Source organism: Lissotriton helveticus, chromosome 2_1 (assembly GCF_964261635.1).
Source record: "Lissotriton helveticus chromosome 2_1, aLisHel1.1, whole genome shotgun sequence".
Classification (NCBI taxonomy): domain Eukaryota; kingdom Metazoa; phylum Chordata; class Amphibia; order Caudata; family Salamandridae; genus Lissotriton; species Lissotriton helveticus.
The window spans coordinates 2103265999-2103280024 of NC_136059.1; the positions used below are offsets into that span (position 1 = coordinate 2103265999).

A 14026-nucleotide genomic window follows, 5' to 3' on the forward strand; every position below is an offset into this window, starting at 1 on the left:
CGTCTTGGTCATATATAAGGTAAAAAAAATGCTTCTGGCACTTTTTTTTATTACAACTTTTCAGCATGATGCACAGCAGCCACACTCTTCTACAGCACAGCTTAAACACATTGGCAAAGTAAAAAAAAAATATATACATAACACAAAAGGGTCGAGGCAACAAAGATCTTCACCTGTTAACATCAGTGGCTAGTTGTTCTTGTGATGGAGCTTGTGAAACCAGGGAATACAACCCTATCTATTCCATCTTGGGCAAGGCCCTAATTACAAGACAAGTTACATATGGAATCAGCACCCATCAAGAAAATATCATTATCAGTCTTTTTATGTTGAGTAAATCCCAAGAGAAGTTTCGTAATGAACAGGTCTGGACTTTAGTGGTGATCGTATTCAATTCTTTATTAGTTGATCCAAACAAATAAAATCCAATTGTACACGTAATTTTTCTTTTAGCCAGCGCGTTTCGTCTCGTAAACAAGACTTCTTCAAGGCTAAAAATAAAACACAAACTAATTACACACCCAAAATATATATACATGAATATTTACAGAATTAAAAATAAGCACATCTCTCAATATCAAAATGTATTTTTAAGCTAGGGATGTTCCCAGTTATAAAATTGCCGTTTTTGCTCATATGCTATGAAAGTTATGTAGCAGTCTTTACGACCAAGGGAGTACGATGGCAGTTTTTCACTGCCTTTTCGTGCCGGTGTTTCCGGCACGAAAAGGCAGTCAGGAACTGTCTCTGGGGCCTGGGGCACCTATGGTGCCCCTTTGTTGATCCCTGCACCCGGTGGTAGGCACCTTGAGGTGCCGGCCACAGGGTGCAGGGATAAACTGCACCCCTGCTTTACACAATGCAGGCATGCATTCCGCTCGGAATGCATGCTTCCATTGTGAAGCATACGAACGTGACCGAACAGGGTTCGGTCGCATCGTACTTACAGGGCCGTAACCGACGACAGGAGGTCGGTCGGTTATGGCTCCTGACCGATGTCGGACGAACATGAGTCCGTCCGACATTGGAATAGGCCCCTAAGTGCTAAGAAGAAGTCTTCGGGTGATGCCGTCAACCCATATCTAGTATACACAATAGGGGAGTGATTCGGTTGCGGAATTCAGAGGATGGAATCAATATGATAAGTTTTAAACAAAGTGTTGCCTCAGAAACAATAGATTCAGTTTTACCACACAAGTTTTATTAATTGTCTCTGGGTTACCTTATTTTGCATCTTTTTTCTATACTTTTTTACATTTAAGGTTCCGATTATCGACTATCTTTTTAGCGAACCCTGGTTGTTTTCTTTGTAGCAAAGCATCAACATGTACAATATTTACAATACTTACATATATAAAGACATAGACATCACAATAAACATTTTTTCACATAGATACACATGTCTTTGCGATCAAAATATATTACAAAACCAATCACTTTACAGAAAAGTAGTATTCCTTTAAGAACTCTTGTAGTCCAACTTATTTTGATCTAATATAGGGAAATTTCTTTTTTCGTCCTCAATAACCGCTCTTCCATAGGTCCTGTAGGAGTCAGAGACTATTTATATACTTCTAGTTTAAGCTTATTATTTCAGCTCAAAAATGTCTTAGTTATTTGGCAGAAATTCCAGTCCTTGTTTACTCTTGACCTCTTGTGGTGTGGTAGCCAATGTGTTTTGACCTTCGCAAAAGGTGGACCAAAGAGTTTTTTAAGAGAAGGTCTTCATCAGGGCGGGACTATTTTTTGTGTAGGACATCTAAAACCTGTGTTAAATAAAGTTACTGAACCAGGTTTTCATTGAGCCCAAAGGGTGGAAAAACTATGGCATAGAAACCAGACCAAAATAGACTCTGTACTCCGATACTTATAAAATCTGCTAGCACACTGGTCGGTGGCAATGCAAGACTATGCATGTTGAGATTAGACCTCTAAAACCTGTGTTAAATAAAGAGATGATTGTAATGTAAGCCTATGTTTTCTAGAAATGTTTTAGAACCACAATTGTATTGACCTTTTCTACTCACGTACTTAGGATTCCATTCTCACTTGGGTGCGGTTGTTCACAACCTGTATAGATAAAATCATATGTCAGAGTGACTGGGGTTTCCGCATCTTTTATTAGAGTTTTATTAGAATATCAATTCAACAACAATCTACCAGAACTTGCTGCAGTGTGTACTTTTCATGACCATGGACACCTTGTCTTTTTTTTATATGTGTGCCTCCAATATCTCGGCAATCTAGAAATGGACAAATGGTATGAGGAGGCTTGCACACCTACGAATGATGCTATCTATCTATTTGTACTGGTGTGCATTATTATTTATGTGCTCACTCGGAATAAATTCCTATTCTGCATGTTATTTGAAGTGGCTGCTATGCTATATGAACACAAACCGATAAAGAAGGGTCCTGGGGCATGTTTTCAGACCTAGCATGGACACAGCCCCCAACATTCAACATGAAAAACGCAGAGTGACCATGGGTCTAGAATAGGTGAACCTTGGTACGACATGAACCAACAAAACACACACAATTGAAGTGTGGAGGGAGTACTATAAAGGTACAACTAATAAATAAAGATACCTCTAAAAAATAATAATAAGGATACCCATCATTCACTGTCCGATACCGCCCTAGTCATCATCTGGGCTTCTTTACACCCCTCATGCCGTGGAACATAAAAGCTGTATAAGAGGACTAGACGTATATGTCCAACAACTTAATTATGAAACATGGGGTATGTGGGGGGGTGTGGAATCAAGGTATCAAATGATGAGTGAAAAATACATTGCAATGTGTAAAGGTGTGTATAATAATCAGTGCATTAAAATTGGGCTAAATGAGAGAAGCATGAATTTATTATTATCCCTCAGTTGCCCAAGACTAAAAACAGTGCAAAGAATGGCAGTTTTAATAAATATCTGCCAATGAAATCTTATGTGGTCAACATGTTACAGCAGAAAAGACAGACACCATTGTCCTCTGCCTTCATCAGGACCTTAATAAATAATTGCTACTGCAATGAGTGAAATACAATAGAAATGACAAAAGTAAACCATTTCACCTGGAATCCTAGGTTTTCTGGTTACACCTCCTGTCAGTGGATTTCGCAACCACTGTTGTTAGATGATGTTGGTTTCATGTCATAAAAAAGGAATACAAAGAACATAAGATATTGGTGTCTTAAATGTTGACAATCAAGTATAGCACAATCGCCATTCAGCCAGTGTCATCACATAATTAACAACTAACAGTACAGTATACTAAAATATGTATCTGTTCCTGCTTACCTAGTTAACAGGAAGGTATGGCCTCACCTCACCTGGCTGCGGCTCAGGGTGATGAAGCACCGCTCTATTAAAAACAAACAAAAAAAAGGCATAGACCTAAACAATGTTACGAGACCTTCTTTTTGCGGTAAGTATGTGCATTTTGGGACAAATAACGCCATCCTTGTCACCAGAGGTAAACTCCCAAATTTAGTCATAAGGAGCCTTATTTTATCAAACAGAACAAAGTAAATCTTCATTCCTGTTCATAAGACTCCCTCCTGAGTATGTTTAAAACGGAAGTCTTATATAGTGTTTACATGGCCAGTAGTAGCATATAGAGTGCTTAGGGTTCAAGAGTATTACTCTGTGTCAATCGACAATGTTTTTGCGCTTAGAATAACTGTTAGCATACATTGTTTAAGGTGATACATGTCATTTTAAACTAAAAGACACTTCAATCAGTGCTAGTCGACTTGCCCTTAAGTCTCCCTATTGAACGGGTATATAAATTTGATGAACTTGAAAGAGTCAACCGATCGTTACAAACGCCTGATTCGAGTAAGAGTGGGGCCGAGTGAAAAAGTGCTCTTGTAGCTACGCCAAGACTCGTGCAAAGCGTCACTGAGCAGCGCCTTCTCTAACAGCAGTGAAGTAAGTGGTGACACACGAGGTAAAACACACTGCTGACTCACCTCTCCGTCGGTACTCCTGGCGGTCTGCCGAGCCGTCTCGGGGAGGTGATCGGCAGTGTATGGACGCCATCTTTATCGTCAGAGCACGCAAAATGGCAGTCACGTGTTCACAACCTCTCACGTACTTACACTCATGGGAAATTGAGTTTTTCTTAAGATGTTTCTAGGTAGTGACTACTCGATTGCGAGATAGTCGTAACTATGCGAATTTTTAACTGTTCACCTTATTTATTGTTTACCAGGCATGCCCATATACTCAATATCATTGTTATATCCCAAGCGCAAATCTATGCATTAATCTGCTGGCGTGTATATGCTTGATAGACATATCAGTAAAACTTTATTGGGTAGTAGTGAACAAGATTACAATGTGTAGTAACCATGCATGTGCCGAAACAGCAACAGCAACAGTATAACGTTGTTGTAAACAATGTTGTAAAAATCATGGAACAGTACATGATAAGGTCTCAGTGTGTTTATAATCAGTCCGAATAGGTTATTATGAATAACATTTCAGCATCGAAGACCCCACACGTTCCTACTAGGAGTGGCCAAGTGTACCATGATAATAGCAGTCAAGGTTAAACACAGAGTTATAATGTGCTATCTTCTAGGGTGAAACTTCTAGAGAAGACAAAGTGAGTCATTTGTGGTGATATTAAATATACGCAGTATAGATTGCTGCATACATTCTGTATAAGATGAAAGACAGAACTACAGTGTTAGTACCATAAGGCAGTGGAAGAACTCGTATTTTGTCTTACAGTGACATCCAGGGAATTTCATCATTTAGACCCTCTTTGTCTGTCCCTAGTCTGAACACCCATTTCTGTTCCTTTATCAGCAGATATTTATAAACATCTGCTACATGGTCAGGAATGGACGGCTGTTCCAAGACTGTCCACTCGAATTCCGTCAGACCATGTTTAGCTTCTAAGAAATGGCTTGTTAGTCTTGTAGCTTGTTTCTGACAACGTATTGTGCTCTTATGCTCCGTAATACGTAGTTTTATTTTTTGTGTCGTCATACCTATGTATTTCAGCTGGCATGGGCAGGTAATCATATATATTAGCTTCTCACTGTTACAGTTAGTGAACTTCTTTTGTTGACATGGATGACTAGTATGTATGTATGTATGTATTTGCATACTTATATAGCGCTACACTGTCACCCAGAGGGTATCCTGGCGCTTTGACTCAGCATAGCCGAAACCACCGATGCAGAAATCACACTGCTCTTGGAAACAGGTGGGTTTTCAAACCTCTCTTAAAGGTTAGAAATTCACCCTGACTCCTCAGCAATATCGGGAGAGAATTCCAAAGTCTAGCAGCCGCACAACTAAACGACCGACCTCCCATCCTTACCCTCTGGACTCTGGGAACCGTCACCAGACACGCAGAGGAAGAGCGTAGGCTCCGAGAGGTAGAGTACCATGAAAATAAGTTCTGCAGCAAAACTGGACCCTGTCCATGCAAGGCTCTAAAAACCAGACAGGATGCTTTAAAAAGGATCCGTTGATGAACAGGCAACCAGTGTAGATCCAATAGTGCCAGGTGGAAGAGGCAGTGCGCGGGCGAGAAAGTGCCAGCTTGGCCGCCATATTTTGTACCCGCTGCAACTTGCCCACCAGCGTTCTAGGCGCCTCCAGAAGCAGTGCGTTGCAATAATCCAGTCTGCTTAGGATGATACCCCGCACTACCTCTGGCCTAGCCTGCGCTGGGAGCAATGGTAGGACTTTACGTAGCATCCGAAGCAGCATCATACAGGTGGCTACGGTTTTATTAACAAAAATGTCCAGTTGCAGATTGGGGCCAAACATGACCCCCAAATTACGAGCAGACTCTGCTGCAGTCACTGCCCCAGAAAAAGAGGAAAGCCAGAAATCATCTGGCAGTGAGCATGGGACACGATCATTGGAGCAGTGCAGCACCTCCGTTTTTGACCCATTAAACTGGAGGGAGTTGGAACGAAGCCAATCCGCTGTACCTGTCATACAGCGGTGAAATGTCTCTTGACTAGTGCCAATATCTGTAGTGATTGATCTATGTGTCTGGGGCAGGCCGCGCATGACTCACATGGGTGGTGCCCCTGGACAGCTGGTAAGTCCAATAGGGTGCCAACTGCACGTTGTATTTTAGTTTTGGGTCGTGTATGTACCAGTTGGTCTTTCAAAGTAGGGCCACGTTTGAACGCAAACAGAGGAGGCTGCAAGGACACTTGTCCTGTATTGAGGATCGACCAATTTTCCTGACGACTTTTTGTATGTCATTCGACATTGTGCTGTAGGTGTTTACAAAAGTCAGTCTTTGGGTGTTCTCTTTTGAGGTCGCTGGTTCCAGTAATGCTTCTCTGTTGTTGTTAGCAGCGCATTTGAGTGATTGACGCACTAGTTTCTTTGGATATTTCCTCTATTTTAACTGTTCGGCCAAGCCAGAAGAATGGTCTTGAAAAGCTTCTTTCGTAGAGCAGTTTCTTTGGATTCTCAAACAACTGTCCATACGAAAGGTTGTTCCTTAGTGACCTGGGATGACAGCTATCATAACATAGCAATGAATTTCGTGCCATAGGTTTCCTGTACAGTTCGAACACAAGACCCAAGGGAGTAGCTGATATTAACAGATCCAAATATGCCAGCTGATGTTTATTGTGCTCCACTGTGAAGTGCAAGAAATCATTCCTGCTATTGAGCCATTGAAGAAATAAATGGAGATCCTCAATGTTTCCTCACCATATGATGAAAATATCGTCGATATAGCGTTTTCTCATTCGTATTGAATCACGATATGGGTTTGTGGACGTCAGAATGTGTTCCTGCTCAAAGCTATGGACATAAAGATTCGCTAGACTTGAAGCGAAAACGCTTCCCATGCTTGTTCCCGAAGTCTGCAAATAGATCGTGTCCTCGAAGCGAAAAAGTTTTCCTTCATGGCAAGGCAAGCACATGCCATGGTGAACTGGACAAGAGTAATAGAATAAAGATTCCTCTCTGTTAGTAGAGTGGTAACCACCTCCAGGGTGTCGTCCTGAGGGATAGAAGTATATAATGATTCTACGTCATATGACACTACGTGATCTGTCATGGTGTCAATCTCAATATCTGGTAATAAACGCAGAACGTCTTTGGTGTCTTGCAGGAAGGTGGGCATCTCCTTAACCATCGGCCGTAAAAAATGGTCTACAAATGTAGACAAAGGTTCTAGAATAGAACCTATTCCTGATATTTTAGGACAACCAGGTGGAGGTCTCTGTGTCTTGTGAACCTTGGGCAGGACATAGAAGTATGGCATGATGGGATGTGCAGTACGTAGGAAGCCCACCTCCTGTGATGTAATCCATCCTTCTGCCACAGCCTCTTCTACCATTTAAGTGATGATGGTTCCAATTCTTTCAGTGGGATCTTCTATGAGAGGGCGGTACAATTTTCTATCCTTTATTTGTCTGAGACACTCTGCCCGGTAAGTGGTGGTATCTAATAAAACAATCGCACCGCCCTTGTCGGCTGGTTTAATGGTCACTTCTTCCTTAGCCATAAGGTTCCGAAGGGCTTGTTGTTCAGTTTTAGGTAGATTCACAAAGGAATGATTTTCCTTTTGACGCAGTCTGGCGATGTTGTTCTCCACTGCCTGTTCAAATGCTATAACCTTTGCAGGGATGCCTTGTGTGGGTGGATTGAAAGTGGATTGTTTTCTAAGGCCAGAATTTGTGTCTATCATATCCATTTCTTCTCTAGTATTTTTAGCAAAGAAGAAATTAAGTCTAATTTTTCGAAAAAATTTGGCCATTCGCTGCGCGTTTGAAATGGAGCCCCTTCATGTGTAGCTACAAACCCTAGTCCTCTATTGAGGACTGCCTCTTCGCTCTCTGTAAGGATTCTCACAGAAGATCCCACTGAAAGAATTGGAACCATCATCACTCACATGGTAGAAGAGGCTGTGGCAGATGGATGGATTACATCACAGGAGGCGGGCTTCCTACGTATGCACATCCCATCATGCCATACTTCAATGTCCTGCCCAAGGTTCACAAGACACAGAGACCTCCGCCTGGGCGTCCTATAATATCAGGAATAGGTTCTATTCTAGAACCTTTGTCTACATTTGTAGACCATTTTTTACGGCCGATGATTAAGGAGATGCCCACCTTCCTACAAGACACCAAAGACGTTCTGCGTTTATTATCAGGTATTGAGTTTGATACCATGACAGATCCCCTGGTGTAATTTGACGTAGAATCATTATATACCTCTATCCCTCAGGACGACACCCTGGAGGTGGTTACCACTCTACTGACAGAGAGGAATATTGGTTATATTACTCCTGTCCAGTTCATCATGGCATGTGCTTGCTTTGCCATGAAGGAAAACTTTTTTCGCTTCGAGGACACGATCTATTGGCAGACTTCGGGAACAAGCATGGGAAGCGTTTTTGCTCCAAGTCTAGCGAATCTTTATGTCCATAGCTTTGAGCAGGAACACATTCTGACATCCACAAACCCATATTGTGATTCAATACGAATGTGGAAACGCTATATCAACGATATTTTCGTCATATGGCGAGGAAACATTGAGGTTCTCCATTTATTTCTACAATGGCTCAATAGCAGGAATAATTTCTTGCGCTTCACAGTGGAGCACAATAAGCATCAGCTGGCATTTTTGGATCTGTTAATATCAGCCACTCCCTTGGGTCTTGTGTCTGAACTATACAGGAAACCTATGGCACGAAATTCATTGCTATGTTATGATAGCTGTCATCCCAGGTCACTAAGGAACAACCTTCCGTATGGACAGTTTTTGAGAATCCAAAGAAACTGCTCTACGAAAGAAGCTTTTCAAGAATATTCTTCTGCCTTGGCCGAACAGTTAAAATCGAGGAAATATCCAAAGAAACGACTGCGTCAATCACTTAAACGCGCTGCTAACAACAACAGAGAAGCATTACTGGAACCAGCGACACCAAAAGAGAACACCCAAAGACTGACTTTTGTAAACACCTACAGCACGATGTCGAATGACATACAAAAAGTCGTCAGGAAACATTGGTCATTCCTCAATACAGGACAAGTGTCCTTGCAGCCTCCTCTGTTTGCGTTCAAACGTGGCCCTAATTTGAAAGACCAACTGGTACATACACAACCCAAAACTAAAATACAATGTGCAGTTGGCACCCTATGGGACTTACCAGCTGTCCAGGGACACCACCCATGTGGGACATTACGCGGTCTGCCCCAGACACATAGATCAGTCACCATAGATATTGGCACTAGTTGTCTATGGCAACAAAAGAAGTTCACTAACTGTAACAGTGAGAAGCTAATATATATGATTACCTGCCCATGCCAGCTGAAATACATAGGTATGACGACAAGGCAAATAAAACAACGTATTTCGGAGCATAAGAGCACAATACGTTGTCAGAAACAAGCGACAAGACTAACAAGCCCTTTCTTAGAAGCTAAACATGATCCGACGGAATTTGAGTGGACAGTCTTGGAACAGCTGTTCATTCCTGACCATGTAGCAGATGTGTATAAATATCTGCTGATAAAGGAACAGAAATGGGTGTTCAGACTAGGGACAGACAAAGAGGGTCTAAATGATGAAATTCCCTGGATGTCACTGTAAGACAAAATACGAGTTCTTCCACTGTCTTATGGTACTAACACTGTAGTTCTGTCTTTCATCTTATACAGAATGTATGCAGCGATCTATACTGCGTATATTTAATATCACCACAAATGACTCACTTCGTCTTCTCTAGAAGTTTCACCCTAGAAGATAGCACATTCTAACCCTGTGTTTCTACTTGACTGCTATTATCATGGTAGACTTGCCCACTCCTAGTAGGAACGTGTGGGGTCTTTGATGCGGAAATGTTATTCATAATAACCTATTCGGACTAAACACACTGAGACCTTATCATGTGCTGTTCCATGATTTTTACAACATTGCTTACAACAACATTATACTGTTGCTGTTTCGGCACATGCATGGTTACTACACATTGTATGTGTACTACTACCCAATAAAGTTTTATTGATATGTCTATTGAGTATATACACGCCAGCAGATTAATGCATAGATTTGCGCTTGGGATGTAACAATGATATTGAGTATATGGGCATGCCTGGTAAACAATAAATAAGGTGAACAGTTAAAAATTCACATAGTTAAGACTATCTCGCAATCGAGTAGTCACTACCTAGAAACATCTTAAGAAAAACTCAATTTCCCATGATTCTAAGCACGTGAGAGGTTGTGAACATGTGACTGCAGTTTTGCGTGCTCAGATGATAAAGATGGTGTGCATACACTGCCGATCACCTCCCCGAGACGGCTCGGCAGACCGCCAGGAGTACCGACGGAGAGGTGAGTCGGCAGTGTGTTTTACTACGTGTGTCACCACTTAGTTCACTGCTGTTAGAGAAGGCGCTGCTCAGTGACGCTTTGCACGAGCCTTGGCGTAGCTGCAAGAGCACTCTTTCACTCGGCCCAACTCTTACTTGAATCAGGCGTTTGTAACGATCGGTTGACTCTTTCAAGTTCAGCAAATTTATATACCCGTTCAATAGGGAGACTTAGGGCAAGTCGACTAGCACTGATTGAAGTGTCTTTTAGTTTAACACGACATGTATCCCCTTAAACAATGTATGCTAAAAGTTATTCTAAGCGCAAAAACATTGTCGATTGACACAGAGTAATACTCTTGAACCCTAAGCACTCTATATGCTACTGCTGGCCATGTAAACACTATGTAAGACTTCCGTTTTAAACATACTCAGGAGGGAGTCTTATGAACAGGAATGAAGATTTACTTTGTTCTGTTTGATAAAATAAGGCTCCTTATGACTAAATTTGGGAGTTTACCACTGCTGACAAGGATGGTGTTATTTGTCCCAAAATGCACATACTTACCGCGAAAAGAAGGTCTCGTAACATTGGTTATGTCTATGTCTTCTTTTTGTTTGTTTTTAATAGAGTGGTGCTTCATCCCCCTGAGCCGCAGCCAGGTGAGGTGAGGCCATACCTTCCTGTTAACTAGGTAAGCAGGAACAGATACATATTTTAGTATGCTGTACTGTTGGTTGTTAATTATGTGATGACACTGGCTGAATGGCGACTGTGCTATACTTGATGTCAACATTTAAGACACCAATATCTTATGTTCTTTGTATTCATTTGTTATGACATGAAACCAACATCATCTAACAACAGTGGTTGCGAAATCCACTGACAGGAGGTGTAACCAGAAAACCTAGGATTCCAGGTGAAATGGTTTATTTTTGTCATTTCTATTGTATTTCACTCATTGCAGTAGCAATTATTTATTAAGGTCCTGATGAAGGCAGAGGACAATGGTGTCCGTCTTTTCTGCTGAAACATGTTGACCACATAAGATTTCATTGGCAGATATTTGTTAAAACTGCCATTATTTGCACTGTTTTTAGTCTTGGGCAACTGAGGGATAATAATAAATTCATGCTTCTCTCATTTAGCCCAATTTTAATGCACTGATTATTATACACACCTTTACGCACAGCAATTTATTTTTCACTCATCATTTGATACCTTGACTCCACACCTCCCCACATACCCCATGTTTCATAATTAAGTTGTTAGACATATACATCTAGTCCTCTTATACGGCTTTTATGTTCCACGGCATGAGGGGTGTAAGGAAGCCCAGATGATGACTAGGGCGATATCGGACAGTGACTGATGGGTATCCTTATTATTATTTTTTAGAGGTATCCTTATTTATATGAAGAGGTGTGGCGCCGCGGCTAGGGCAACTGACTCCGGAATCTGGGGATCACGGTTCGATCCCCGGCACCGGCGGCAGATTAGCCCAGCACCATGTGACTCTGGGCAATAGCTTGCTTAATCTTCCCGACGGCCCCCAGCGCCTAGAGACCCTAATGGGTGATTGTGCGCTTTACAAATGTGGATTATTATTATTATTATAGTACTACCTCCACACTCCAATTGTGTTTGTTTTGTTGGTTCATGTCGTACCAAGGTTTACCTAGTCTAGACCCATGGGCACTCTGCGTCTTTTATGCCGCTATGCTATACCCTACGATTCCATTGTTTAACAGTGCACATTACGTGAAGGAGTTTGTCTCAGCCTCTCACTCTGTTTACCCTTCATGCCTCAGTACAGATTCCCCCATGCAAGTTCGAGCCTTCACCTCTGCTGCTGTACATTCCAGTGTACATGCATTCAAAGCCTGGCTTGATTAGGGCGTGCGTGGCACTTTTCATATCTTGCTCGTAGATTCTTCTGCAGTCTTATGTTCTTTACAATTCCCGACATGGCTGCTCCTTCACGTCAAAGTTCCTCACTTGCTGTCTCTCGCCACTTCCTCCATTCTTTATTTGTTTTCATTAACGTGGCAACTTCTGCTGATGTTTGGCTTCACTACGCTTCCCACGTCTTACACGTACGATGTATTTTTCGTTGATGCCTGTCCCCTTGTTGTTCCCAGCCGTCCAGTTGTCATGGTGATTCTTTTTTACGTAATAAATAAAGCTCAAAGCATTTTTTCACGTTACTCGCAGTCATATATATATATATGCGCAAATCTGGCCCAAAAAATAATTTAAAAATGAAGCACGGGGCTCCCGGGCTTCATGTTTTTTTTGGAGTGGAGTGGAGGTACGTTGTGTGTAGTGGAATTATGTGGTATGTTGTGCAGTGAAATTATGTGGATAGAAAGTATGTTGTATTTAGTGGATAGAAATTATGTAGAGTGGGATTATGTGTTATGAAGAGTAATTATGTGGTATGGTAGTCTGTGTTGTGAAGTGGTAACCTCAGGTTTAGTCTTCCTCGTTTCCATAGAAGCTCAACTTTGAACTTTTTTCAAAAACATTTATTCATTCCACAGTAGTGACACAGCCATAGTGCCTACAACCCTGGGGCCGGCAGCGGGCAAGCAGTAAAATTGGCTAATACCTGAAATACTCACACAGCCCATCAGCCGACAACCCTGAGGTCCGGCGGCGTTTCGTATATAGGTGCATGTGAGTCAAGCATCATCAGTATCGAATCAACCATGAGCACAAATATCCAATATGATATCAAGCTGCGTGATGTCTCGTTAACACTGGGAACTGTACTGTCAAGACTATTCAACTTTGCAACTGATAGCTGACAAAATATGTGAGTTCTATCTGTGATATTAACAAATACCCCCCCCCCCCACCCCACTCGGCTCACACACAATGCCATAAGTTGGCTATACACAAAAAATGAACGTTCTACAATAGTTCATGCACACCTGGTCCTTAGTACACCATCTGTAAAGCAGCATCGCACACATATCTTGCGTTCCCCCTTCGTAGCTGTTCTTCCCCCAGGACTAAACAAGGCCTCACGTGCCATGAGTCGAGGAGTTCGCATCTACTGCACACCCCCACCCATCCGCCACCCTCTCTTGCCTCCTCTAGCGCTCGTAGTCATCTGGTTATGTTTCGCCGGTGCCCGCCGTCAGTGTCTATTCGGCCACACTTTCCACAGCAGCCACCTGGGCCCCCCCAGTTCCATCCTCTGAGTCGGAGTCCACCCCCTGTGCGGCACCACTCACGTATGATTGATACAGTTCCCAGAAATTTTTGGGGCGGCTAGTAGGGGGTAGTAGGTCACTATAGTTTTCAGTTTGAGTGCAACAATAAAGCATGTCTTGTGCCCAGCGGGTTGCAGTGGGCAGCGGCCCTCGTATCCAGCAGAGTGCTATCACTCTTCGCGCCATCAGCATCCCCATGTCTGCCAGTCGCCGGATTGCAACCGGGAGTCCCCCAGAATGTCCTATGAGCGCCAATGCCGGATCAGGAGTCAGCTCAACCTCAAGGATCTTACTCATTTCTGAAAAAATCTTATTCCAATATGACTGAACTCCAGGGCAGCTCCACGCCAAGTGGAGAACGTCAGCAATTGGCGCACGACATCTTTTGCATGCCGCTGAAGGGCGTAGACCGTACCCGTGCAGCCTCTCAGGAGTATAATATACCCTCTGGAGGAATTTTAAATGAATCAATCTGTGCTTCCCGTTCAA

General features: G+C 42.4%; 1 long non-coding RNA gene across 1 annotated transcript in view; it reads right to left on the bottom strand.

The window, feature by feature from the left end:
- Positions 1-264: 264 nt before the first annotated feature.
- Positions 265-14026, bottom strand: part of LOC144819061 (uncharacterized) — a 148912-nt gene continuing 135150 nt past the window's right edge. Inside the window, exons 5-6 of the long non-coding RNA XR_013607212.1 lie at positions 2032-2070; positions 265-491 (exon numbers count right to left, since the gene is read on the bottom strand). This is a non-coding gene — a long non-coding RNA (uncharacterized LOC144819061). The remainder of the gene's footprint in view (positions 492-2031; positions 2071-14026) is intronic.